The 26,133-nt window shown below is 41.1% G+C and overlaps 1 long non-coding RNA gene across 3 annotated transcripts; it reads right to left on the reverse strand.

The window, feature by feature from the left end:
• Positions 1–991: 991 nt before the first annotated feature.
• On the reverse strand, positions 992–16,365 carry LOC108165891 (uncharacterized). Of its 3 annotated transcripts, none has more exons than XR_001776230.2 (2): positions 15,945–16,365; positions 992–7,115 (listed from the first exon to the last, which is right to left on the reverse strand). It is a non-coding gene; the product is annotated as an uncharacterized LOC108165891 (long non-coding RNA). The 3 variants fall into 3 exon arrangements; XR_014086020.1 differs by lacking the exon at positions 15,945–16,365 and adding an exon at positions 12,523–13,095; XR_014086019.1 differs by lacking the exon at positions 15,945–16,365 and adding an exon at positions 12,138–12,459.
• Positions 16,366–26,133: the final 9,768 nt, after the last annotated feature.

The following is a 26,133-nucleotide window of genomic DNA, read 5'->3' on the forward strand; positions in this document are numbered from 1 at the left end:
CAAATACTGAAAGCTTAATCCTTCCTGTTTTTAATGTATAGATTTTAGAGGCTTACACTTGTAATTTAAACAGATTTTTACTATTGGATTTTATCTGGCACACAAAGATGGCAGGAACATATTTTTATTTTATTTTGAGTTCAGATAAATACAACCGTCTACATGGTAAATTTTCCCTTGTGGAAATGTGAAATTAAAAACTTGAACAGGAAGTAATGGTGCACAAAATATAAAAAGTACCTTGCTTGGTGTAAAAGGCTTGAAGGTTTAAGAAAACTAATCTAATGGACCAAATGTTATGCTGTTAGTAATGTAGGGGCAGGGGGGTCATTTAAAACCTTTAGTACATTTCAGTATTTTGACCGTTTTGAAACAATTGAGGTCATTAGCAGAACTGGAGAACTTGGCAGCATACTGAGGAAGTGATTCGGTATTCAGTTCAGGTATGTTGAACCAGACAACAAAAGTTGTAGGACACCGGCCCTTCAGGGCTGTTTTACAGCATTATGGTGATATATACGTATTTCTAAACACTAGTGAATATAAATTTGGTGCAGATTCACAGCAAATGTCTGATACTTTACAAAGCAGAAACCTCAGATTATATACACAAACTATTGTATTGGGATGTGTCATCTTTTTACTCACTTTTGAATAAAATATAGGCCATATAGATGTAGTATATACAGCTATGTAGTGACATCCTGCCACTACTTCAACCTAAGCAGAAGTCATGTTGGTGAATGAGGTCACATTTGACATTTCTCTTGTGATTTGTGGCTCAGAATCTGCCAAATCAGATTATGTAGCTCACAATGTCCTTATCCAGTCATCTATTTACAAATCAAGTTTCTTGGAGAAAGGGTGCATGTTAAAGTTTTCACAGTGGGCTCTGGCGTAGGACAAATAATATCTGTGCTTGACTGGCCTGATATGGACATGGGTTTTATGTGCTGTATCAAATTATCAAAATGAAGAGGAAGTCTGAAAATACATCACATGTGTATTTAATCTTCTTTGAATGGAATAATTATAGTAGATTAACATTTCAGTGACATTGTAAATGACAGAGCTGCTTATGTCATGAGTGTCCAGGAAGCACTCCGGCTTCAAACTGGCCATACAGGTTCTAAACAATCCTCCGTCCAATAAAACGGCAGCAGAGCATTCAAATCCACAAGGGGGCAGTAGTGGACAACAAAAGACAAAGGGCCCAACTTATGCAGGTCAACTAAAGTTGATTCCACAGTGAGAGGTGTTGATTATTACTGGTCCGCATTTAGATCATGCCGCACGGCGTTTGTTTTCAGGAAAGGGCACATTGCGACACATGTTTCATATTAAGTCTTATGGCTGGCAGCTCCGATTACAGGTTGGCCAACTGAGTGAGACTCAAAACGTTGCTCCTAAAACAATCCTCGTTTCAGCTCCTGTAATTCCCTGCGCACTGATAAGTTGATGGAAATCAGATATGAGAGGACTTTTAATGGGGCGAAGGGGGACTATTTTGGTCTCTTTTGTACAGCTTTTAAGACCCCCACATAAAAGGTCTTTTAGGGGTGGCGGCGCTTTATCTTGATTCTGTCTGATGCAGAGGATGATAGCTTGGAGAAAAGGGCCACAGTTGTTGTGGAGTGACGCATTCGCCGAGGCCGTGGGTTCAGAGGCTGTCAGTCTAAAACAGCCCTCTGTGGTCCAACCGCCGAGTGTGATGGTCAGCAATTACACCTGGAGGGGCTTTGTGTGTGTGGGCAGCATCTTGGACAGAGCTGCTGCTGCTGGCTGGCTGATTGATGTGGGCTGCATGCAGCATCGATCCACTTGTGACTGGCACAGTGCTGTGAACAGCTCCTCCTATTAGCTGTGTTTTGGTCATGTTGGGTCTGGGGTTTTGAACATTTCAGGTGACAGGAGTCAGAAGAAACTCTTGTAGGTGTCCGTCACGTTGAAGAACCCCTCAAAAATGCCCACCGGCCTTTTCGGTGACGGGGAGAAAGAAACAAGGACGCTTCTCCGAGCAGATCATCCTACCGGTGGTCATTCTTAGCTGTAATTTCACCCCCCCCCACTTCAACAGAAGTTTACTCACTCTAAGAAGGATCTTCAGGAATTTGATCTCCCTTAAAACGAAAGGGAGGCCAGACATGAGTTGGGATTTAGCTTTCGACGAAGCCCCCCACCCCCTTTTTAATTGGAGGTGTTCAGCTTGTGTGCAAGCGAAAGTGTTTATGTGTCTGTGGAGCTTTTTTTGAGCTGCATCACGGATAAATGTCAGTTTACAGCACGCGGGGAGGGAATTAGGAGGTAATCTTCATCCGCCAGCCTTTCTCCGCACCCTACATGGAGGCAAAGCTGACACCAGACGAGGGTCCAGTCTTCCCGGGGTGTGTGTTTTGGTGTGAGCCACAGGATGCAACCGAGAGAAATCAGATTAGGAGAGTTTCTCGTGCGCATGAAAGCAGAGGAAGAGGCAGTAATTTGGTGCTCCCACGAGAAGGAATTCTGGCTTTTGGTCGTTTTGCTGAGCGAAGTGACTCAAGCGTAAACATTTCAGTGTTTCCCCCCCCATTGGAGGCTGGAACTTCAAAGACTGTTTCCAACTTGAATATGGGAACTTGTGTGGGTGTAGCTGAGTAATCAGGATGCTGACTGATTTGCATTGAGACCATATCCTTGTCGTTTAAACGAGGCGGGAATAGGTGTCGCACCGCGGGTCAAACAACACAATTTAAATATCTTTAGAATGAAAACAGCTTGTTCAGAGGATGGAAACTCATGTTTAATCCAGTTCCTAGCCCACTGGGAAGCCATTTTAAATACAAAAGATTTTATTCAAGAGAGACCAGGAATTTAAAATGCTCCCCCCACCCCCCGACAGTAGGTGGCAGCACAGGGTGGAGCATGCAAGCATTCAAGTGGTTAAAAGGCAAATAATTTCCACAGATATCTTACAGCTTATTTTCCATCTCATATGAGTCTGACGATTTCATACCACTAAATTAAAAATAGGCCTATGAAGCACAAAAAAATGAGACAGAGACTGTTTTTATGTAAGAGCTGACTGCTTTCATAAGCTGCTGAGTCACAGAGAGAGAAAATAAACCACAGAAGAAATAAGGACCTTTTTTTTTTTTCTGATATCGGACAAATGATAACTGTTGTAAATGTGTGATTAGACAGAAATACAGAATGCAAGTATGTCATTAAATAAAGCCCTTTATTTGGTTTATTCCATATTTCTGTACTACAAGGACACAATTTAATAAAAAACGATTTTTTTTATCTTCTGTTATCAGGTTTTTTATTTCTACCTTTATCTTTTTGTCATTTCTTTCTCTCAAACAATGCAGATGTTAAGCCAACTTCTGCTGCGTCCACACAGAATCGCTATGACTGAGAATTTGTGATTTCTCTTCTTAAACTCAGTTTATCAGCTTCTCAAAATATCAACTAATTTCAAAATCAGAAAAAGTGAATTCATCGTAAAAATGAGAAAAAGGTAAGCATTTATTTAGAAATTTAACACCCGGTAAATGTGGAAATCTGCAGAACTTCATGAAGAAATTAGAGATGGAAAAATATTTCTTGTGACCTCTAAAAATGTACGTTAAAAATGTAAAGATGTCTTAAGATATTTGGAGATAACAAACTTGACGGTTAAGACGACGCATTTTGAAAGTTAAAGGTAAATTTAGAGATGGACTAACATAGTTAAATTTAAGAGAGAAGCACTTAGAAATGTGAAAATCTTATTTCAGTGAAGATACTTTTTTTATTGGAAATCAAAATATGAGGAATAATTTTACTTTTTGTACTAATTTCTCTCTTTGTTCAATACACATGAGACTAAGCAGCTTTAGGAATATTGGCACACACGGATTACATTTTTAGACACTGAAAAAGAATGAGTTATTATTTCAGCAGACAGAGTGAGGTGAGAGGAGGTCTGTGTCCTGTTGGCCATTGTCCTTCACGGCAAAATGACAGGAAAAGTGCCAAGGAGACATTCAGGTGGTCGTGGCAACCTGCCGACACTCTGAGTGACCACGGAGTCACAACGGTCCCTCGAGTTTCCCTCGAGACTCAGCAGCTCATGTTATGTTAACCTCTGAACTGCCCATGCTTATCTTTAAGCGAAGCTCAACCTTTGGCAGTCTGCTAATGGTTAATCAGACGTATTGCAAATCTGCTGTCGCCCTCGTCTCCTTCCAACTGGACTTTTCCATGTTCATTTGTCAATTTTTACTATCTGAGGTCAGGCTTTGTGATGCTCTATTCCAGGAACAGCAAATGGTTGACTCCACACAGAAAAGCATGTGATCATTGTTCCACTGATCAGCTTTGGCAATGCGAGGTTAAAGGTTGAACTCGGCGGAGCCAGTTCAGCAGTATTGGACTCGTCCTGCTGCAACATTTTGGGTCACAAACATCGTGCCTCGGTGGGGTTTGACCAGCAGTTTTAACTTTTGTGCTGATGTTTCTGGACCTAACATGAGACAGTCATTCGGCGTAGGAGACCCAGTTTTTTTTTTTACTTTTCATTTTGGATTGCGACCTAAAAAGAAATAAACTACCCGGTGCACTGGGCAGACGCTGAAACATGCAGGCATGCAGTCACACAGACAGAAAAATGGGGCAAGGAGAAGGGGGCACTGGCGTCCTCCATGTGCACCCTTTGGGAATTAACCCCTCAGCAATATGGGCTCATTAGTCAAAATGGTCTGAGGCGAGGAACTGAGGGCTGTTTGAACCAAAATCTATTTCCATCCTCTGCTGCCCACTTTGCATCTCCTCTCTGCAGAGACTGAGCAGAGGACGTTAATGGAAGTTGACCCAGCAGATTCAGGGAACCTGGACAGGTAGACGTGGAGCGCAACATGGACGCTGTGTCCACGGGTGGAATCATGCCGAACGCAGCCGCAGGAATCTAACTATGTCAAGGACAAAGAAGAAAATATAATCTGGTTTAGTAATACAGCTATTACACAAGCACACACACACACACACACACACACACACACACACACTCACACACTCTCAGAGGAAAATACTTTTTTATTTGTTCACCTACAGCACCGGACGAACTCTGACTCGGTTTTCTAAATTTCACACCAGTAATCCGGACTCGTTTGACCTGCCTCAAACAAGGCCATTACGAAGGCGCCTCTAAACCACCAGGGCTGCGTTTTCTGTGTGGTAGTAGCTGTCGGTCACATCCGGGCAGTAGCTGTCGGTCACATCCGGGCAGTAGCTGTCGGTCACATCCGGGATAACTGAAATTAAAGACAGCTGAAACGCGTGTGGAGATTCTGCCAAGATCGGAACACAAACGCGTCTGAAAAGCAATACAGAGGGAATCTGATGCACGTCCTCTGTTACCTCATTAAACGTCGTCCGAACACTACAGTTGTTTGCGAGTCTTCTAAAATAATCTGCGACGCTCTTTTTTTTATTATTTTTTGATAGCTAACTGCAGCTCTAATTGAAAAACGTTCCTCACAGTCTTGGTGCCGCAGAGCGATGAGTCACATTTAGAGTCGACAACAAAGCACGACGTTGTGTGCTGGGCGGATTGTCTTTGCTGCGTGTTATCTCGTTGTCTTTCTGGCCACACCGTTTCTGTCATTCACTTTGTGTATTCTTTGTTTCTCTTTCTCGCAGACCGTACTCCATGACTACGGCGGGCTTCTGCGCCATTTCTGTTTCCTCCTGAGACTGGACATTCCTTTCCACTGTTACCACATGCAAGGAAGCCTGACTCGCGGTCTTTGCTCTAATTCATGCCGAAAGTCTTTTGTGGAGTTGAGGTCAGCACTCTGCGCTGACCATCAAGGTCCTTTCACACCAAGCACCTACATTAGCATTCTTATGGACTCTAATTGTCTGGTAGAGTAAAAAGAGGTGGAATTACTTTGGCTCCCTTTGTAGATTCTACTATAAAAATGTGTAACATCAAGAAAAAAAAAGATAAAAAGCATTATTTAGCCATTTCATATCAGCTTTTGCTGGTGTCATTTCTTGACTTGGGCTATGTGGCTCCCCACCATGGGCGGCAATATGTAAGGGGGAGCACAAGCATAGACATTAGGTGCCGTCTTATGTTGGATAGTACTATTTAAAATACATTTTCTGAAGCACAAGATTGCTGTCGAACAGATAAATATTCTATAGCGATTCCACATAAGGTTTCTGTTTTTCTTTGCAGAATACATTTTTCGTGAACCCCGTCATGTAAGTAGTGAGAAATTGAAAAAGGGTGGAAAAAGAAGAACCAAGGTAGCTGTTCACAGTAGCAATCCCTACTGGCTGTAGAACCCAATCTGGAAGGTGGCAAAAACAAAATCTCCAAACTTAGAGATTTTCTAATTAACCAATACGGAAGTATGCTAAATAAAACAAGTGGTTCATTTAAGAGGAAGACTCAACCCATGTTACCCAGCTAAAATTAGGACTTTTCTCGCTTGAATCAGTTTCAGCTAAAGGATCAGACCTAAAAAAAAAGTGCTTCTTGTTAGAAATAAAATTCAATAGTTTATTATTACTTAGCCTCTCTCTTACTTCGCCCTTCTAGCCATAATTATTAGCGTATAGGTGAAAGATAATCTTTGCCATTAAACGCTAAATTGTCTGGGCTGCAGCCACATTTAGTCGCATTATTAGGAGCCAGGAAAACAAGTAATGAAGGCAGACCAGCAGCATCGTGGCTTCATTTCACATTAGCTTTTGGACCGCGGTGTGCAGCTGCAGTCTTTATTTTTAATGACACGACTCTCCGCTCTTTAAGACAGAGCAGAGAAATTGGTGTCAAACCGGAATACTTTTATCCTTTTTTTTTTTTTTTAATTATTATTATTTTTGACCGCTGGATCAGGAGCATTTCTCAAGCAAATCTTTTAATTAGTTTGAGCGGCGCAGTGACGGCGACACACGGGCTCACTAAGCGCTGTCACTGCAGAGGAGGTGCAGCTGTGTTCTTTGTCAGATTATTGTTGATGGCAGCAGAATGTAAACAACAGATGGTCGCGTTAGCACCTGAACAACATGTCTGCTCCAACCATTCAGCGCTCGGCCCCCAGCCTGTAGACACAGTTCCCTCTTTGGAGCAGCAGCAGAATCTATTAGAAAAAAGGGGAAAAAAAAGTGGGCTGATTATTACCTGGGAGGATGTGATGATTGCAAAAATATGAAAAGTATATGGAGTATGTGGGCTTTGAATTATTAATGTTGCTCAGTTATGAGTTCGTGATCTTGTCTTGTGGCGTTCAGTTTGCCATTTGCAGTTTCATACCCTCACGGTTTTGTTTTTTTTTCTTATCTGATACAAAATGAAGGGGTCGTGTCAAAGTTTAAGCGCAATTTGGTTAGAACAATGATCCATAGCACACCAGGAAGTCAACATATTAATGAGTTGCTCATAAAGAAAAAGACAAACAAAAAGGTTTGTGGTTGACCTAGTCAAAGTCTGGTCCTGCGTTCTATTGAACTGTGGGGTGATATGGAGAATGTCTAAGAAACCCTCCAAAGTGGCTGAATTAAGACAATGTTGCAAAGAGAAGTGGGATAAGACTCTGTGCTTTTAGTAGTTATGTTTACATTGACAATATAATTGCACAAGTTGGATAAAAAAAAAGGTGCTTAATGGAAACATGCTAGTTTAGAAAAAACAACAACATGCTTTTCGCAAAAACGTTTTCGTACTAGGATGAAGAAGTTTTTCCAACTGCACTGAAATTAGCGTATTTCGCTAAACTGCAACCGAAACAATCTTGTTTGCATCACAAGTCAAGTGACTAAACCACCGAATGTGACAACATGTGGAAAAGATTAAGAAGACGACAGGAAGTGGTAGGAGGTCATATCATGATGTCTCATGGTGCGACCACATATATTCACGTGCTTTAACTGCATTTCTTATTTAATGCAAACGCTGCAATTGCGAAACAGTTTTTTAGACATTAGCGGAATATCAACAGACCTCTGCGCACCTTTTGAAACAGAAGCGCAGCTACGACCACCAGACGTTGGTTGATGAAAACTCCAAATGGCTTTCAAGGTTTCACCTTTACATGAACTCAAAGTAACGATGTATTGCCCTGATTCTCCAGTTTGGTATAATAATCTGTTCTCTTTTTGATAATAATCTTTTTTTTTTCTTGTTCTGTGGATTAGTCTGCAATGCTCAAAGCCCTTTAGGAAAGGAAAAAAAAAAAGTCCTGCTAACAACATTTTACCGAGCTGAAAACATTTGTTTTTGGGGAAGGCATTCGAGCTGAATCCTCCTGTCAGCAGCAGCTCCTTTCATTTTTTTTTTTTTTTTTTTTTTAACCCTGACTTTGTTGTGAGCCTGGATAGAAATGAGGAGTATTAAGCTTGAGTCAATACGGAGCTGTGAGTTTTGGCAGCGGCTAAATAAGACGCAGGCAGATCAATATGATGAGAGAGAGCCAGGGACGACGTGAGGCTGCCACCCCTCCCACCCATCACCTGCGACAGGGCACGCGGCCTGTCAGCTATTTGTCACGCGGTGCACACAGAGACACTGTGTTCCTCTCTCGCCACATCAGCTCCGTCACTGCCAACACTACTGAGTTCACACAAGCTACGGAGGAGAGTCCGTGTCCAACGAAAGCCAAATTTGAAGCGTATAGATGCTCTTCCACGGCAAATGCCATCAACATCCCCCCTCTGATCAATAAATGCTCATAAATCCATGAGTGAAACAATAAGCACACGTCATGAAAACATTTATGGCACAAGAAGACGAGAGCCTCAAGGATGAAAGCCGCAGAATCGATTGTGCTTATTCTGCCTTGCGAGTGCCAGGGGAGAGAGAGAGCAAAAAAAAAAAAAAGAGGTAGGAAAATTGATTTTGTAAATTCTCTCTGGTAAAGAATGACTCACACTCTCTTGCCACCTCAGATGATGTGTCAGAAAAAAAACAAAAAAACAGCAGCGTGTAACAAACAATGCATCTGCACTTTTGAATGAAGAGGCACCTGCAGCATCCGAACATTTATGCCAACGCACAGGAAATCGGTCGGTTTATAAATGCCCTGACTGTTGGCAGATATTTAGGAGCTAGCGCACATCAGGGGTAAAGTTGCCTGTAACACAGTTCTTTTCTTCCACCCCCCCAAGTATGCTTCACATGCTTGGATCTAAATTTGTTTGGTTCTATTCTGAGGCTTGTGTGGTTCTCTCTCCCTCCAAACCCTCCCAGAAGAAATGTGTCAGCCCGTCGATGGAGATCTGCTTCAGAGTCAGTCATCGTTGCCTCTGCAACCGGAACGCTCTGCTGCCATTAATTTGATATCATGCTATATGTTTGACTGACTGGACGTCAAGGGAACAAAGACAGACAGCCGGATCCTATACCGTTACGTAAAATACTCTCTCGCCTTTCGGTGGCGGCGCGTTCCGGCCGGTGGGATCACTGGACGTGTGTTTCCATTGGCTCCAACATGGAGCATCCCTGACAGTCGCAAGCTATGACCACTTGGCCTCATGCAAAATACTTAAACTCAGTGCGGTGGGTTACAGAGAGAATCCTGCTCCCAGGTTATTTGAAGCATCTGCTGTTTGGTCGTCCATTAGCCAGTCACCATTCGGTCCGCCTAATACAAATAGCCAATGACGGCCAGCATTGTTACAACGCTGAGCTCTTTGCTGACAGCAGATTGCCCCTTCACCTCAATACGCAGGCATGATTATCACTTGCGTTTCATTCAACAGCTCTATTGTGTTTTAAGATGCAACGTTTTAAGTACTTTGAGACATTTTTTGCAATGGTGGACCCATGACTCTTGTCTTTAAAGTGCCATTCTATTGAGGTTTTTGTTGTTAAATAACTCTAAATCCACAACCTCCCACCCTGCTGCCGCATCGGTCCAGTGCTGCTCATGTGTTTATATCCTTGACATCTTCTTAGTCTGATGAAAATTATGTTAGGCTAGAAACTGTAAAATTCTTATCGTTCTCATCGAACACCCTGATAATTCATGAAGGCGTCCCCAGGGACTCTACACTTGGCCACATTTTATGCTTTTATTTTATTTTTTTACATGAAATCTACCTATGATATTGTCTATTATGGTGGAAACTCTAGAGTATACATGAGAATGATGTTACAGTAAGTAATAATGATATTTAACAGATATTACTCATCTGCGTACAATGCAAAAGGATGCATCCAATTCAACTTTTTTTTTTTTTGCAAAACTCGTTAGACGTTTCAAGTCGTAAGCGTATAATTAAGATTAAAACAAAGTTTATGATGTATCAAAGACTCTGTTGTAACTCTGCCATTAAAAACAGCCCTAAGATATTTATAAATGGTGTTTGGTAAAATTTTGACTGTCTTTGAAAATCAGTCGCAGGCTACGCAAAAATAATTCAAAGAGCTGCTCTACGGGCACCCCTGCTTTAAACCATCGTCACACTTAAAATGGACTATTAATCAGTCACGGCTGTACAACGGGAAAACATTTGCCACTGTCGGCAGGGCCCTCTTTAATTGCATTCGCGTATCGTATTATTCCTCAGCAGTACGCAACAACAATCACAGATAAAACCTGGCAAAAAAAAAAAAAAAACAACAAAAAACAATCAAGCGCAGCGAAAATAATTGCCAGATAAGCTAATTTTCATTTTTCAGCATTGTTGTATTCTGACTGGTCAAGAACAGAGTTTAAAACAGGACCGAATGAAAACAGAAAACTGGCCCTCTTGTACTCCAGCTGGAGTTCAGCTTTGCCATTTGGTCTGATTAAACCTAGTCAACGTGATTTGTTTATTCTTCTCTCCGAGCACAGAGACGTCTTGTATTAATGAGAGTCGTATGGATGTTAGCATTAAGCTTTAGTGAAACACAATTTGCTTAAGCACTTTGAGAAATGTGACGATAGCTTACTGATTTATAACTTAGTGTTTGGATTTAATTCCCCCATTAATCGGATCATTTAGCTCAGATTCAATTAAGCTCCACCTCTGCTGCTTTTAATGTATCCTTTATCGCCCAGCGTTGCCGTCGTCTCTCTCCCTCTTTCTTTTTAATTCTTTCACATTCTACAAGTCTGTTTCCCTTGACAACCATATCCACTGTTCACAATTATCTCTGGGACAAACAGAGGATAACAAACAGCCAACCTCCTCACCTAAGCTTGCGTTTGTCTACGTTGAAGTGTCTGAGGTCAAGGCGGGAGTTGAATTGAAATGTCACAGGCCCTTTTTCTTTTTTGTCCAAATATTTTCGATGAAGGTCGTTTTAGAAATGAACGCGATTGCGCAGCGGGACGCGCGTAATTCGGATTTAAGCCTCCCACTCATCCTGAAATGGACAGAACTGCAAATAGACTGACATTTTCCTCCTCCCTGCACATTCATTCCTAACACTCTGGAAGGATCTATTCCTGTAGCGTCTGCGAGCGAAAGTCATTTCTGGCTCGTCAGCACAAATACAATATCCACCACTAGCCACCCAAACTGCATTTTTTTGTTCTTTTTTTCTATCCTTCCCACTCCAAACTTTCATTTCCAGGCAGAACAAACAGTCCTTTCTTTCTGTCTTTCTTTCCCTCCATCCATTTTTTCCCTCATTCATCCGTCAGTGTAATTGCCCTCTCTCCAGAAATAGAAAGGAGCTGCCACAGACTGTCGAAGAGCCAGTGGTTAAAGTGTCCTTCAGGAGACAATTCAAACACTTGGGGAGTTTAACTTGGTTCTGAGTAGTTTGTGCTATAGGTGTTCACACCTCGACTATGTTGGCCCAGTATGTTATTTTATTTTTACCTGCAGTTGCAGATATTACGCAAACCTTTCCATCTTCAAAGTTAGTACTTTAAGATGACAAAAAAAAAAAACGTAGGAAAAGTCCAGCTATTTTAACAGAAAGTGGCTTTGATCTGAACGTAAATCTCGCAAGGAAAAAAAAAATCTCGACACCTCCTGTTGAATAAAATGATTTCACAGATGGTACGAATGACTTTCTCAGAGAAATTACTGACGGAAAATATAACTTTAAAATATAACTTTTTCATATTCTGATAGTTAATTTCTTGCTGATTCTTGACAGAGAAAAGCCTGTGGAACTTAAAGATTTGCTACATTTCTGTGTGGAATCCCGGCGATTCAACATCCACCTATTATCTCTTTTTCTCTTATCCAAAACCAGGTCATGGTACGAAGAAATCCCAATACTGGTCTCCTCAGTGACGCTCAGGAATATCATCCCTCAACAAAGTTCTGGTGTCTTCCAAGCTTTTACCCAAAGATTTTGGCGCTTCTCACCCCACTGAACCAAATCCACCCTTTAGAGAACACTCCTTCCGTCTTGGATTCAGGATCTCATTCTTTCATTTCTCACAAAGACTGCGATTCAGAGCACAGCAGGTCCTAGAAGAAACTCATTTGTTTTCCAGAAACACATCTGAACTTCAGCTTTCTCCTACGTGTTCGGCCTTGCCCCCCTCACCCCCCCCCCACCACCACCACCGAGTCTGTAAAACGTATTACGTTGAACCAGACCTTAGCTGCTGCAAGGACACCTCCCTCGACAGAAGCAGCATGGAAAGTGTTTCCTAAGATCTCTCTGCTCTGCTGCTATGTCTCACTTTGCCATCTCCTCCTCCTCCCCTCCTCTGCTGTTTGTCTTATCAGACAGTTTTCCTTACAGCCGCTAGAAGAAAAAGAAACGAAAAAAAAAAGAGTAAAATGAGATTTACGTTCTACTCTTTCAACTGATCTCGTACCGCATGTACGACTGCGGGGTAGAGGTAGTAACACAGAGCTCTCACGTGTTGCATAAGCTTGTGTTTGTGAAGGGAGGAAGCCGTCACCATCACCCTCTCTGTAAAGTGTCTCATCTCTGTCATTAGCCAATCTTGTGAGTCTGCCTCTCTGCCAGCCTTGCTGCTAAAATGCTAATGAGACCTACACACTGCAATTACAAAAAAATAAATAAACACACACACACACACACACACACACGAAGACAGACACACCAGTGCAGATACACACATTGCTCGTTGTCACCCATTAGGGGGCATTACAGCCCCCATGTTGAGCCCCGGCTTACATCAGCAAGCAGACTCTGGGTTATCATATTAGTTGGAGACTTTTCATTAGTCCAATTAAAGTCTAGATGAGAACATTTGTTTAAGGTGTTGAAGAGATGTGAGGGAAGGGGAGGAACTTCATTAAGAGAATGAAAACGTGAATATAAAAACAAAAAAACGTTAATTGCCCCTCTGATTAAGCTTTTACTCCGCGCTGACGGGAAGTTGGAAAAAAAAAAAAAATTGGTTTAATTCACTATCATTTGAAATTTTAGAGCAACCAGCTTTTCCGTCGTGTGCCTCCTGAAAAACACGACGACGACAACAACAAACAAAACGTAATCAATCGAAAACCCAACCGTTTTGAATCCTTCGACGGGGACCGAAGAGGCGAGAGGCAAACTGCATGTGACAAAAGGCCTCCTCTGTTCTGGCATCAAACGGGGGACGTCACAGCCACATGATAGGCGCCTTCAGCCAGAGCAGCCACCCACACAGGGATTAATGTTTGAAAAAAAAAAAAAAAAAAAAGTGATGTGGCAACGTACACGCAAAAAAAATAAATAAATAAAAAATGTAGTTCAAAGTGGCCGGGGATGATTACAGACTGTGTCAGCTCAATACTCTTTGAAATTCCTTAAGCATTCTAGCAGAAGACAAGGAGGGTATTGATTAAAGGATATAAATCAGTCCAAGTAACACGAAAGTAGAAATGTTGATTGATCGACATTGCATGGAGATATATAGTTATAAAGTAAGGAAAGTTGTACTTTGTAGTTTATTTCTCCGCGTTTGAGGTTTTATTCTGAATGAATTATTTTCCACACACATTTGAACTTGAGTTGTTAGGTCATCGTCCAAGTATAAGTGGTTATGGACAACAGATGGATGGATATTTGAAAAATGTTTAGCCATCGAACAGACAGGTGGCATGTCGTCATGGTAGCAAGCTAGCAATAAGTGAAAGACTTTTTTAAAAATTTTTTTAAGAAATATCAAAAACAGTTTGCATTTTGTACACCTATCACCATTCGAGTGTTTGGAACTGATGAATTTTTAAAATTATTTCAAGGGATGACCCAATACTTTTGGCAGTTGCAGTTTATTATTAATTTCCAATTCATCTTTTAAACCCTACTTGGCATTCCTCTCGAAGCTACCGCTAAGATATTCCCTCTGGGCATGTTCTGATAGATTATTTGCCAACATTTTGCTAAGTAAAATGTTAAGCTTCTTTTCGATTATGAACGACATGTTCCTATAAAGGTTTTATTTTGATGGTAAATGGCAAGTACAAAAACATTTTTACATTTTTCTACACAAAAGTTCCTATTTAGTTGAGGCTCTCGGGAGTTCCTGGATCGGGATAAGTTGCGTTTTTTGGGGGTTTTTGCACAATTTCTTTGCCCAGCATTTACTCTTTTGCCAAAGAATGATTTAAAATAAACCTTAGAGCAGTGTTTTTAGTCAGTTGGAGGTTTAAATAGATGTGTCGGAGCACAGAGGTTGTTCAATCTTGTTATATATTTTCAACTTAGGAGACACGAAAAAAATAATAATTTAATCACCAGACTTAATATTCAGCCTTTTAGCATTTGCTGACTTTGTTCAGCTTTATTTTGCATGAATGTTGCACCATTACGATCGTTTTAGCATGTGACTTCCAAGTTTTTGAATCCATTAGTCGTAAAGTCAGTACAAACAGTCTAAGACGCTATATCAATTTATTTCTGGCAGTTATGTTTCAGCATTGTTTGTTTTAACTATAGGCTGTGTGCAAATCTAATTTAGTTTTTACCACAGTTGCACAGAGAAAACCAAAAAATGATTATCATAATTTTTTTTTAGAAATTGTCAAATAATATGAAATTTCCAGTCCAAACAAATCCACAATGAAAATGTGTGTTAAATCAAGAGCTGGACTGATCTATGTCTGATCCAGGACTGGCTTAGCTACTCAGCAGTTTTCAGAGGATGCCATCCATTTTGTCTGACTGAAGCCAAAGATTATGTGCTGCAAATACTTGCAAAAGTGATTTTTTTCTTCTTTTTTTGTGTGTAAAATAATAAGATTAGATTTAACTTCCCCAAATGTTTTCATAATCCCCTTCAGCGATCCAATGAAACCTTGGATTTGTTCTGCTATTTCTCTATCTGCCCACATTTTAACCTGCAATTAGCCCTGCATCCATGGTACAAACCCAGAATAACCCCATATAATGCTGCACCTCATGTTGCCTCATTAAGGTTGTGATTTCTCAGAATCTGACTCAATGGCTTCACATGCCAGCATCTCCGTTTCAAGACCTAATTGTTCTTATTTGTATTGCAAGTTCACGCACTGTAATCCTTTTTTTTTTTTATCACAAAAAAAAAAAAAAAAGAGGGTTAGGTTTGTACATGATGGCTAATGGTTTCATTTATGCTGATTAATCTGCAGGTCTCCGAACACATCCCGCTAAAATAATTCCTCCGTGGGCAAGAACAGCGTGAATCTCACACCGATGAGGCTACATTTTTCGGGCATTTCTTATTCAAAACGTTTGACCCTGGCTTAAATAAGACTCGCGGTTGTCAAAGAATGCTCGGCCAGGCGTTCGTGCTGTTTCGTGCGAGACAGAGGGACAAAATAACCCCGCTGGCATGCGGTTGCCAGGTAAAGCTCTGCAGGGATTTGATTTCGAGTGTGTGTGTGTGTGCCTGTGTGTGTATTTTAGAGAAATTACTAAGGGAGGTTGTGCATGGCAAAAATGGTTTTGTTGACTGTGTGGAAAATCAGTGGCATGTCTCCTTCTCCGCCTGCCTCTCTGCGGTGCCTAGAGGCGGCGGGGCCACGTGGCTCACATGGTGGCGCTCTGACTCAACGTCTTTGACACCCGGTCCTCTTCTCACCTGATTGCCTCCTCTCTCATCCACTTGTGTTTCCCTCTGCCGCTATCTCCAATGTCCTCTTGTGTCTCTCTCTCTGTCGTCGCTCCAGTGTTGACAGAGAGGCTGGATTGTGAACGCCGTCCGCCATTGGGCATTGCATGCATGCTGCGATGCGGTTTTACCAGAGGAAACGTTTTTATCAGCGTCGCTCCCCCTTTGCACTGGATTCGGAACACCGGCGTTGGCCGCGCAAAAAAAATCCAGGCACAAGAGGCATGCCGAAGTGTGAACATGTGAGAGTTGGTGCGAGGCGATCTATTCAGATCTGTGATGAATTTCATTAGGATAGAGACGACCTGACGGGGAGAGGAGGGGGTTGGTGGATGAGGTGGAAAACAGAAGCCAGAGCGAGAGTTGTTTTAATTCTGTCTTCTGAGCTGGAAGCCTCAGCCCCACAGTCAGAACATGGAGGCTTGTCTCTTCTAGTTCCAGGGAGCGCGGTGAAATGCCCCGTGGAGGAGATGCTTGGGCAGCAACCAATGGAAAGTCGGTGTGAGCCGAATTCACATGCCTGTGTCAGAGGCGTGGGATTGGGTATTTAAATCAGGGGGAATTAGTGTGTGTGTGCGTGTGTGTGTGGACGATTTGAGTGTCTAAATGTGTGCAGTTTTGAAGAAAACGTGCATAGATTGGCCCTAAATTACCTCTGCAATATTTACACACAGGAGCTGATTTCTGCCGCTGCCGCAGACTATTTGCGCTACTCTTGCATGTGCTCGCACTGAATGCAGGCTGCTTGATTTCATTACATTTTTTCCCCCAATGGGCTAACACTGATTAGTTTAAATAGAAGAATATGTGTCTTTCAAATTCAAATTACAGAGACAAATCTACAAAGATGAGTGTGCATAATTCAACTTTGTGTGAATATTTTTTTTGCAATTACAACTCCAGGGTCTTTTGGGGCAGTTCTCTATCACCTATAGACTCACATGTCCAATACACTCAAAGTGAGCCGTATTGGTTGGTGAACATACGTGAACGCCAATTTTCAGTCCCGCCTCAAATGTTCAATAGGATTTGGGCGGGCGTGGACTTTAACTGGACCATTCTACCAAGTAAATAGACTTTGCTCTAGACCAATCCATTGTGTCCATGGCGATATGTTTTGAGTTGTCACCCTTCTGAAAGCTAAACAGGTCTTTTGCAGTTTCTGATATGATTTCTTCCATCCTGTATCTAGCTCCGTCTTTCCCTGCTGAAGATGAGGATTTTCACAGCGTGATGCTGCTATCCACATGTTTCACCGATGGTGTATTTTGGGTGTATATCAGCTGGAATGGAGTATTTACAGCAGGGACTTTCTTCACCACCACTAGCATTTTGCATATGTCAGGAAGTCCAATTTTGACCTCTTATGACCAGAGCACCCTTGTCCACATGTTTGCTTTGTCACCTACATGGATTGTGGCTAACTGCAAACAGAACTTCATCTGATTTTTTTTTTTTTCCAAAAACAGCCCACAGCCTGCTTTTCAGAAAGAAAACCATGCATCATTAGCTTTCCACTTTACAATATCGCACCACATTGACTGGGTATATCACATAAAATTCCAATAAAATACGATTGTAATATGACAAGATGTAAAAAAATTTATAGAGTGGCATGAAAACCTGTGTTTTCACCTTGCTTGAGTCACCAGGCAAAGACCTTAGGAAAAAAATATTAGCAGAAAAGCATGCAAATTAAAAAAATAAAAAATAAAATAAACCAGGGCACTGACTTAGAAAAGGAAGAGAGTTAGTGGAGCTTCTTTTTCTTCTGTTACATCTTTCGGATGGCGCACAATCACACCCAGAACAGAGATATTGACATGTGTGTCTTTCAAAGCAGCCCTCATTACTGTGAACATTGCTATTGAACAGTGACCATTAGGCATAATCAATCCCAGAGCTGTAACTGATCTGTTCTCCCACAGTGCGGCAACCAGACACGAAGAAATGTTCAGGGAGATTTCTGAGTAATTGCAGAGATTTTAAAACTCTGCAAACTCTGTAATATTCGACACAAGCTGCACACAGAGTTTCCAGGGTTCGGCACACTAAGGACTGCCTGGGTTGTAATGCATTCTAGTTTGATAATGATCACTGTTATCATGTAGCACATTGTCAACAAGTAATAATATTTTGGCAGGGCTCTGTAATCGATCGGCTCATGTACTGCAACTGACTTGTGCTGCTGTATGCCTGAAGCAATTTTGTCAAATAATGAAAACTGTCCAAGTGAATTATTTGTTTCTTCTAAATTTCTTTTAAAACTGGGAGATATTTTTCAGAAATGTTTTACTTGTGGTGCCTCGGATAGTTAAATAAAAATCATTGCTGTGTTTGTTGCATTATTTTTCTTCCACCTCGAATGATGAAATAATAGGGTTTTGAAACATAATATTATTTGCAGTAATGTTAGTAAATCCCGAATATAAATTTAACTTAATTAAATTATTCTGTTTAATTATTTTGTTAATTAATTTCGCTTATTAATTGTCAAATAGAGAATTCTAAATTCCCATGGCCCTGAACGCACCATCATCACCAGAACAGGTGATGAGCTTCCGTTTAGCTTGGTTAGGTTCTGTGTCTCCGTATCAACACACTATAAAGTGAGTTATTACGTTGAAAACGACGAGTGAATGTCAAATACATGATGTAATTTGGACATTTTTTTTTGTCTTCACATATTAACATCATAAATGGTAAGTTATGCACTAGCGCGGTAAGCATTTTAATGTTAGTTCAAAGGTGAAAACATGTAAGCAGCTAGAGAATATTTCGCCTCTTCTTGTCAACAGTCGGTCCGCATAAGCTAACAGAACCCTGCAACTAATTACTGGAGCCAAAAAAAGCTGCTTCTGGAATACACAGAACTGCAGGTGCGACTGTATAAACATCTGTCCTGGATTTATCCCGTGTTGCTAATCTTGTTTTTAGGATCTGCCAAACCAGAGGAGACAACAGGCCAAGTGAGATGACGGAGTGAGCAGCAGAGAGGCTGCAGGTGAGTGCAGCTAGTTTTCAATTATGGGGGCTGTAAGTGAGCTATATTCGTCCTGATATGCTTTTCACACCATCTTATGGAACACCACATTTGTTTTAGAAGTAGCTTGTATCATACAAGTGCCACTTTATGTACTGGCCTGCAGTGAGCTGTGAGCCTGTAAATGTATTGGGGTTAATGCTTTCGGACCAAATTCTTGTTCATCAGCTTAAAGCTGGAGGCTTTAAATGAATCTTTATTCATTTGCCTTGACGTTGTTTCATTTGCTTTCCAGTGTTTCTGACACACAAGTTGTGTCAAAGCAAACAATTGTATCTGGAAGATGAATTGAAGAATTTTAAAAGTTGAAATTGATTGAAAAAAAAAATAAGATTTAGATTGTGAGGAAATCTAAAAAATGTTATGACATTTTACTCCTTATACTATGTAACAGTCGTACTCATAAGCATAAAAAACGCAATGAAAACAGCGATGATTAATAGGCTTAATATGAAGATTTTGAGTTGAATCCTGAAATAAGCAGAAAAAAAATTGGAATCAGCACATTCTATTGGTTAATCAAGAATATAATCATGTATTAAATGAGTTTTATCTGTTTGTTTTTAACACATTTTAGGGGGAGGTGTTGGTAACATGAATATTAAAACATAAATATTTTCCCCATCCTATTAACATGCGCACACATTCTTCAACGCCGGTTTATGTGGTAGTGATCGCATCCCAAGGATATACGTAGGTGCCAGACTGAACTAATGGAACAAAGCTGAATCCTAAGCAAGGCTTTTCTTAATGGAAAACTAATTTTCTACAGTAGAAGCATAAGAAGCCGATCAAATGCTTAAGATCGTTTATTTTATGTCAAACCAAGGAGATCTGAACAGACAATCCAGAGTATGTCCTTACTACTGTGCTGTTTTTAAAATAGCATGCAAACCCATGGCTACCCGATAACGCGCTATCGAGTGTGAGCGAGAGCAGGTGAGTGAGTCTTATTACACAGGCAAGACCGCTGCAGCTGCCAATACAGTCTCTCACTGCTCTAGGTTAAATCAAATTTAGCTGACGATTTCTTTAAAAATTAATCGGCTCCGAAGTGTCAAGTTCTCTTGTACCATTAAGTAATCATTTAGATTCTATTGCCAAACAACGCGCATTACACACCTTTAATGAGATGCAGCTGCAGTCTGGAACATATCATTGATGAAATGGTAACGTACACGTTTTAAAGACGTACTTTAGTGTTTGCTGTCTGTCTCTAAACAACAGACCAACACTTGCATACCAGCATCCTTTGGGAGTCAGTTCTAAGTTTGGATGCTGCTAAGTCTTGGCAGGAAACCCTACACCCCTCATTGTCCCCAGGACGCATGCTCTTCACATGACATTTGAAGATGGTGCATTAAGAGGGTGGATTATTTAAGCGTAGATATTAGCTGTGCATATTTGTTTGTAGAGTGTGTGTGTGTGTGTGTGTTTAATTAAAAGTTGACTGCATTTACCAAGTGCGAAGATAAACATTCTAGGTGTGAGGCGCTGGATGCCACGGGGTTGAGGAAGAGAATGAGTTTAACAGTGAACTCGCACTGCTAATGGTCAAGGAGAAGGCTTGCATGGGTTGCTGCAGGGAAGTGTGACATTTGTTCAAAATAACCATTGGCTGATGTGCCGTCCTGCAGCTGTGAGTGTGTTGCCAGGTGATGTCACTTCAGATGTCGAATGAAAGCTCGAAGGTGACATCAGCGTTTGTTAAATCCTCGAGGTCAGACAACAGTGGGGTATTTATAAAAGAGCTTTATAGCAATCCAAGCAGTTTTATTTCCACAACTGAATAGGAAATGGAGGAGTTTCCATAACTGCTGTTGGATGCGACAGAATTTTGTTGGGATCTGGGGGGAAGACCCAAACTGGTTAGGGTATTTAGAATCAGTCCTAAAAGTACAAATTACTGGACTACCAGCATCTCTACTTTAGCTCAAGTAGGATTATAAGCATGTGATTTGCCACTTGCTCCATTTTAATTACCGCTGAGAAAAGATGGCTGGATATTGACTTCATTTAGCCAATACTGTTGTTTATAGAAATATGTAAATATAGAAAAATGGGCAGTAAAATGCCCATTTTTATAAGTTTGGGTCAATAACATCAAGACAGGCTGTTGTTGCTGTATGCCTTCCCCAGTCTAAAGTCACCATGCGGCCATCAGCAGGGGGCTGATGGTCCATACGAGTTGTCAGTGTGTTGCTGAAGCTAAAGTCTGCAAGCCCAAATGAGTGTTTAGAGGTAAACACATGCCGCACATCGCTATTGATAGAACCACCGGTACTCTTAGGTGCACGCTGAGCAGAACCAATCACGGCGGAAGACTCTCGTGTGTTCTTGCCTTTGTTTGCTTGATTGCAGAAAACGATGCCCACATGTCATCCTCTGATGAATTCGTGTTTACTATCGAGCAGGACGGTGGCAGCGAATAAAAAAATCTTCTAAACGATACCCCGTCACATATCCAGGAGCGTGCAGCTGTCAGTCAGTGCCATGCCGTGGCACTTTGAGTGGTGCTGTTGCCACGGCAACGGTGTCCTGATTTCCATGGGTCTCTGCAGCAATTTCTTGCAATGCAGTTTTACTATTTTTATTTTGTTGCCTGGTGTCAGATCTTTAGTTGCGTCAGCGCTGATGTCAACAAATTGACCTGAAGGAAATCTTTTAAAGCGTAATTGCAGGCGACTCGACAAGTTTGGTCCGACTTTAACCGGGCTGTGAAAAGTGGTTTCGTGTTGTCTTGAGGATTTCAGGCAAAGGATTGACTTTGCTTTGTTTTATTAGACCAGAAGTGTTAAACTGTGTGTGCGTCTCGATGACAGACTGACCTGGAAAAGTGGCTAAATGGAAAAAGTCAGCTTTTCTGAGTGCTGCTTGCAAGCAGATTAATGAAGCTGTAGAAAAAGGTGCACAAGCAACATGGAGAACTGCAGCCTGGACGAAATGGCAAATGGGCAACATCAATGCCATAACAGAAGATTTGGGATTTAACCTGTAAACCAGAGATCTCATGTTTTTGACAAGAGTGGAGAAATTATTTTTGATGAAATGTTACAGTAAGCCCTGCTGATAAGAGTATGTCCCGGATAAGGGCTCCTTTTTGCATGAGTTATGATATCGATGCGCCAAACTCTTAAATTGGGTTGTGTTCACAATCCTTTTAACCATGACTGCAACCCTGTTGCCCATGCATCATGTCTACCACACTTTTTCCTTCCATACAACTTTCCATTAATATGTTTGAATACATCATTCTGTGAGGAGCCAGCTCCTGGCATTTTGTGACTTATTCTCCTTGTGCAGGACGTGATTGACTTTCAGCTGGTCAATTTTCAAGTCAGAAATCTGCCTCATGACTTTACATTGTAACATTTTTTCTATTGAGAATTACTGCTTTCTTTTCATCTGTATGAGTAAATGGGTTTTCTTCTGTGTTGGCCTTCAGCACATCCACTTAACAGTTCAGTTTCCTGAGATCAACATTAAAACCTCATTGAATGCCCTTCAAAGGGAAACTGGTGTGCGTTTGCCTTCAGATTGGTAAAAATCACTTAGCTTCGTCTGTGTAGGATTTATTTTTAAAATCCAAACATACAAATTCTGTATCTCGTGAAAGGAGAGTGAGTGTACTGTGTTACAGCTGCAGCTTAACAAAAAAAAAAATTCATTGAAAAGCCACTGCATAATCGAATGACGCCAGCAGAGTCTAAAAAAGGGCCTCGCTTTATTGTTTGTCAAGGTAGCATCTTTTCATCAGAGACGAGAAGCAGAAGACTCTGCAGCGGGTCGGAACAATGTGCTCCTCCATCAGTTAGACGTAACATGACTTTCCATCACTGCATCTTGCCAGAGTTGGAATAAGTTAAGGTTTGGAAAAATGGAGGTTGATTTACATTTAGATGCAATCTGTCCTTATGCTTTTGAGCTCAGCTTCATCCTTCTATGGGAGAGGTCAGTTAAACATTTACTTTTAAGAAGGAAAGTCAGGCAAATACTCTTGACTCTGAAATCTGAATAACATCAAGTTAACTGAAATAAATTAGCACTCCACATTTTAGGTTTAATTATTTAATATGAAAATCCTCCAGCCTTTCAGATGAATTGTTTTTACAATGGGATATTGCCTCCAAATGCGTTGTCGTGTATACAGATGCAAATACGACTTGCACACTTGGATAAGTCGTGGAGTGTGTGTGTGTGTATGTGTGTGTGTGTGTGTTGTCAGGACGTTTGCCCCCGGGTGGAGATGTACACAACAGCAAGAGGTTCCAGCTCTAAGAGGAGTCGCAAACAAAACAAAAACTCCCCAACAGATGCAACAACTACTTATCCCTTCCTCTATTTTAAATTTTTATTTATTTATTTATTTTTTAATAATTGTGTCATTATCAGATGTGCCATGCATTTTGCGCCTCTATGAGGCACAAACTTAAACACCCAAAACGAGGGCAGAGGGAGGAACGGTAATTTGAACTAATCCCTTTTTAATGATGTAACACATAGATGGCAGCCACTGAAATGCCCTGAAGAATCCAAAATAGGAAAAAGAGAAATACAGACATATTGCTCAAACTTTATTTCTAACAAGTTGCATTTACAGGAAGCAAAAATATTCTAAACTGCTTGAGATCCATTTAGAAGTTTTAAAAGCATAAATCTAATATGGAGTATGCATACTTCAGTATCGTAAGTATTGAAATACTTTTTTTTTGTTGTATTATGATCTGCTTATTTTCACTTGTTGAATTTCAGTTAGATAATACTAACTTCTCAATGATATTCTAATTAGTTGAGATGCATCAGTACTCCCTAAGATTATAAGTTGATAAAATCAGTTTTCTACTTCTTTTTTTATGTCCCATTCCTCTGTCAACACTTTATGTACTTCAATTTTTCAGACTATAAAAAATTACCAGTTTGTAGGTCTTCATCTGTCATTAGCTTCAAACATTTTCGTCGTCTAAACTTGGAGCACATCAGTAAAAGAGGAGCATCTGAAGAGTACTTGGGACTGGCAGCCTCTAACCCCGTCAAAGTTGCACTCTGTTGAATGTCACTCTGTTCATTTGCTCTATTTTCTTCACAGAACATCCATCAGGGGAGTTGCTCTACATTTTATTCTTAGCATTTATTCTCTCTAGGCCACAGAAATGATGTTCTTGATGTGAGAATACCAAAGGTTCATGGTTCATCTGTCTCCTACATCGACCGGCGACCACCCACTATCCGTCCCCTGCCTCTCCTTTTAATGTCAAAGGATGTTAAAATTCCCTAATGCACAAAATCGCCTGGTAGTTCCACATGCACACTGTAGCCATACATCTCACCAGAACTGGGCCAAGCACAGAGAAATGACACAGACAATGGCCCCTGCTGAGTCTGTCTTACACAAACGCATGGACTCATTCACACTTGATTCATCCCATGATGTGTGCTGCAGGTGTGTGAAGTGAGTCCATGCCAGGAAAGCACCCGCGTCCATCGATTGCTCCGATCCATTTCTCTTTCTAGCTCATCCCCACTACTGAGTTCACCGCTATTCCCCTCAGCGTCATGGCGACATGTAAAGACACATGTGGCGTCGCTATCCTTGTGTGTTCTTGACGGATTATCAGTCCTGAAATAGATCAACCTTTTTGCTTTTCGCTTTCCGTCACCTCGCGGTTCCTTTTTGCCTTGTGTATTCATCTCTCTGTCTTTGTCGATCTGTTTGAACCCAGTGTTAGCAAAATCTAACACTGGAGGATGTTATGTGGAGTTATAGCAAAGGTCTCCAAAGTGTATTGTCTTGGAGAGATTACATGGGGGTAAAGGGGTTTATGAGGATATGTTTAACTCTTACTGACTAGCAAACGTAGAGGGTACTGAAGCTAAGCTGGCATCTCAATGAAGGTTTGGCACAGTATATCTATATTTAACCCATATAAAGTTGTTTAGCCACCTTATGAACTGTCTCAAGAAGGGCAGAGAAATGGACCACAGAAAGCAGCAGAAGGATCATGTGTCTCGGTGGACAGATGTAGAAGCCAAGAGGACGGGAGCAGAGCTGAAACTAAAGTGCTTGGCACTCTGACAGTGGGTATTGTCAACAAGGAGACACCCCTCCCTTCCTACCCACAGTGAGCCCCTGAAAACTAATTACCAGCATGTCAGATCTTTAGCTAGCTACAGCTATTGCCACAGCTAATGTGACACCCAGCCTTCATCGCAGAACAATGCAGCAGAAATGTTGCATCCTGGGAGCAAACACACGGGGAAGAAAAGCTGTGTCTATCACAGTCACTCAGACAGCATTCACTTGCAAAAAGAAATGTTTAATTGAGTCACAACGCTCACTTTGATCCCTTTTTGTCTGCCCCAGTCCCTGACGTTGTGATGAACACATTAAAGATGTTATGTAATCCTGAAAATGGCAAGGTAGCAGGTTGAGTCTAGATTTGTGTGCTAAAGATACTGCCCAGATTCTTGTATTTATTTAAATGCCATCCGCTTGAAGTATTATGGACTTAAATCAATAAGGTAACATGTCTTTCCTTGTAGTATTATAAAGGAATGTAATGTGATATATTTGGTAAATATTTCCAAAACAATAATGAGAATAATGTAAGGGACGGCTACAAGAAGATTTGGGCTCAAACCTAATGCCTCAGATAAATCCCAAAGGACTAACATAACACAGAACATTTGTCAGATGGAAAAAATGCTTTGAGTTCAGTCATATATCATCTGGCAAGTGTGTTATTGTGACTCTGTTTAGAATTTCACCAGGCCTACGTAATACAGTTTTGCATCAAGTTGTCCTGTGTTCTTTGTACACCAACTAGAACGTGTGTACTTAATTTTTTTTTTTAATGTTCTGATTCGTGAAACATCCATCCACCTATTATCTTTTGCTCAGTCGGTGCTCTGGTTACAGAGGCAGCACCATAAACGGAGAAGCCCACACTTCATGGTTGCTTTGCTTTGCTTTGCCCGACTTAACTTGTTTTTGCCTCCAATCTTTACTGTATCATTTCAGGCCACAAAGGTCTGGCTCTTGTGATAAAACCCGTTGTCACCGGTAAACTGCGGGCGGTGTCAGTTATAACCATATCGACTGTCGACACACACTGCAAA

Source organism: Poecilia reticulata, chromosome 23 (assembly GCF_904066995.2).
Source record: "Poecilia reticulata chromosome 23, P_reticulata-male-v2, whole genome shotgun sequence".
NCBI classification, from domain to species: domain Eukaryota; kingdom Metazoa; phylum Chordata; class Actinopteri; order Cyprinodontiformes; family Poeciliidae; genus Poecilia; species Poecilia reticulata.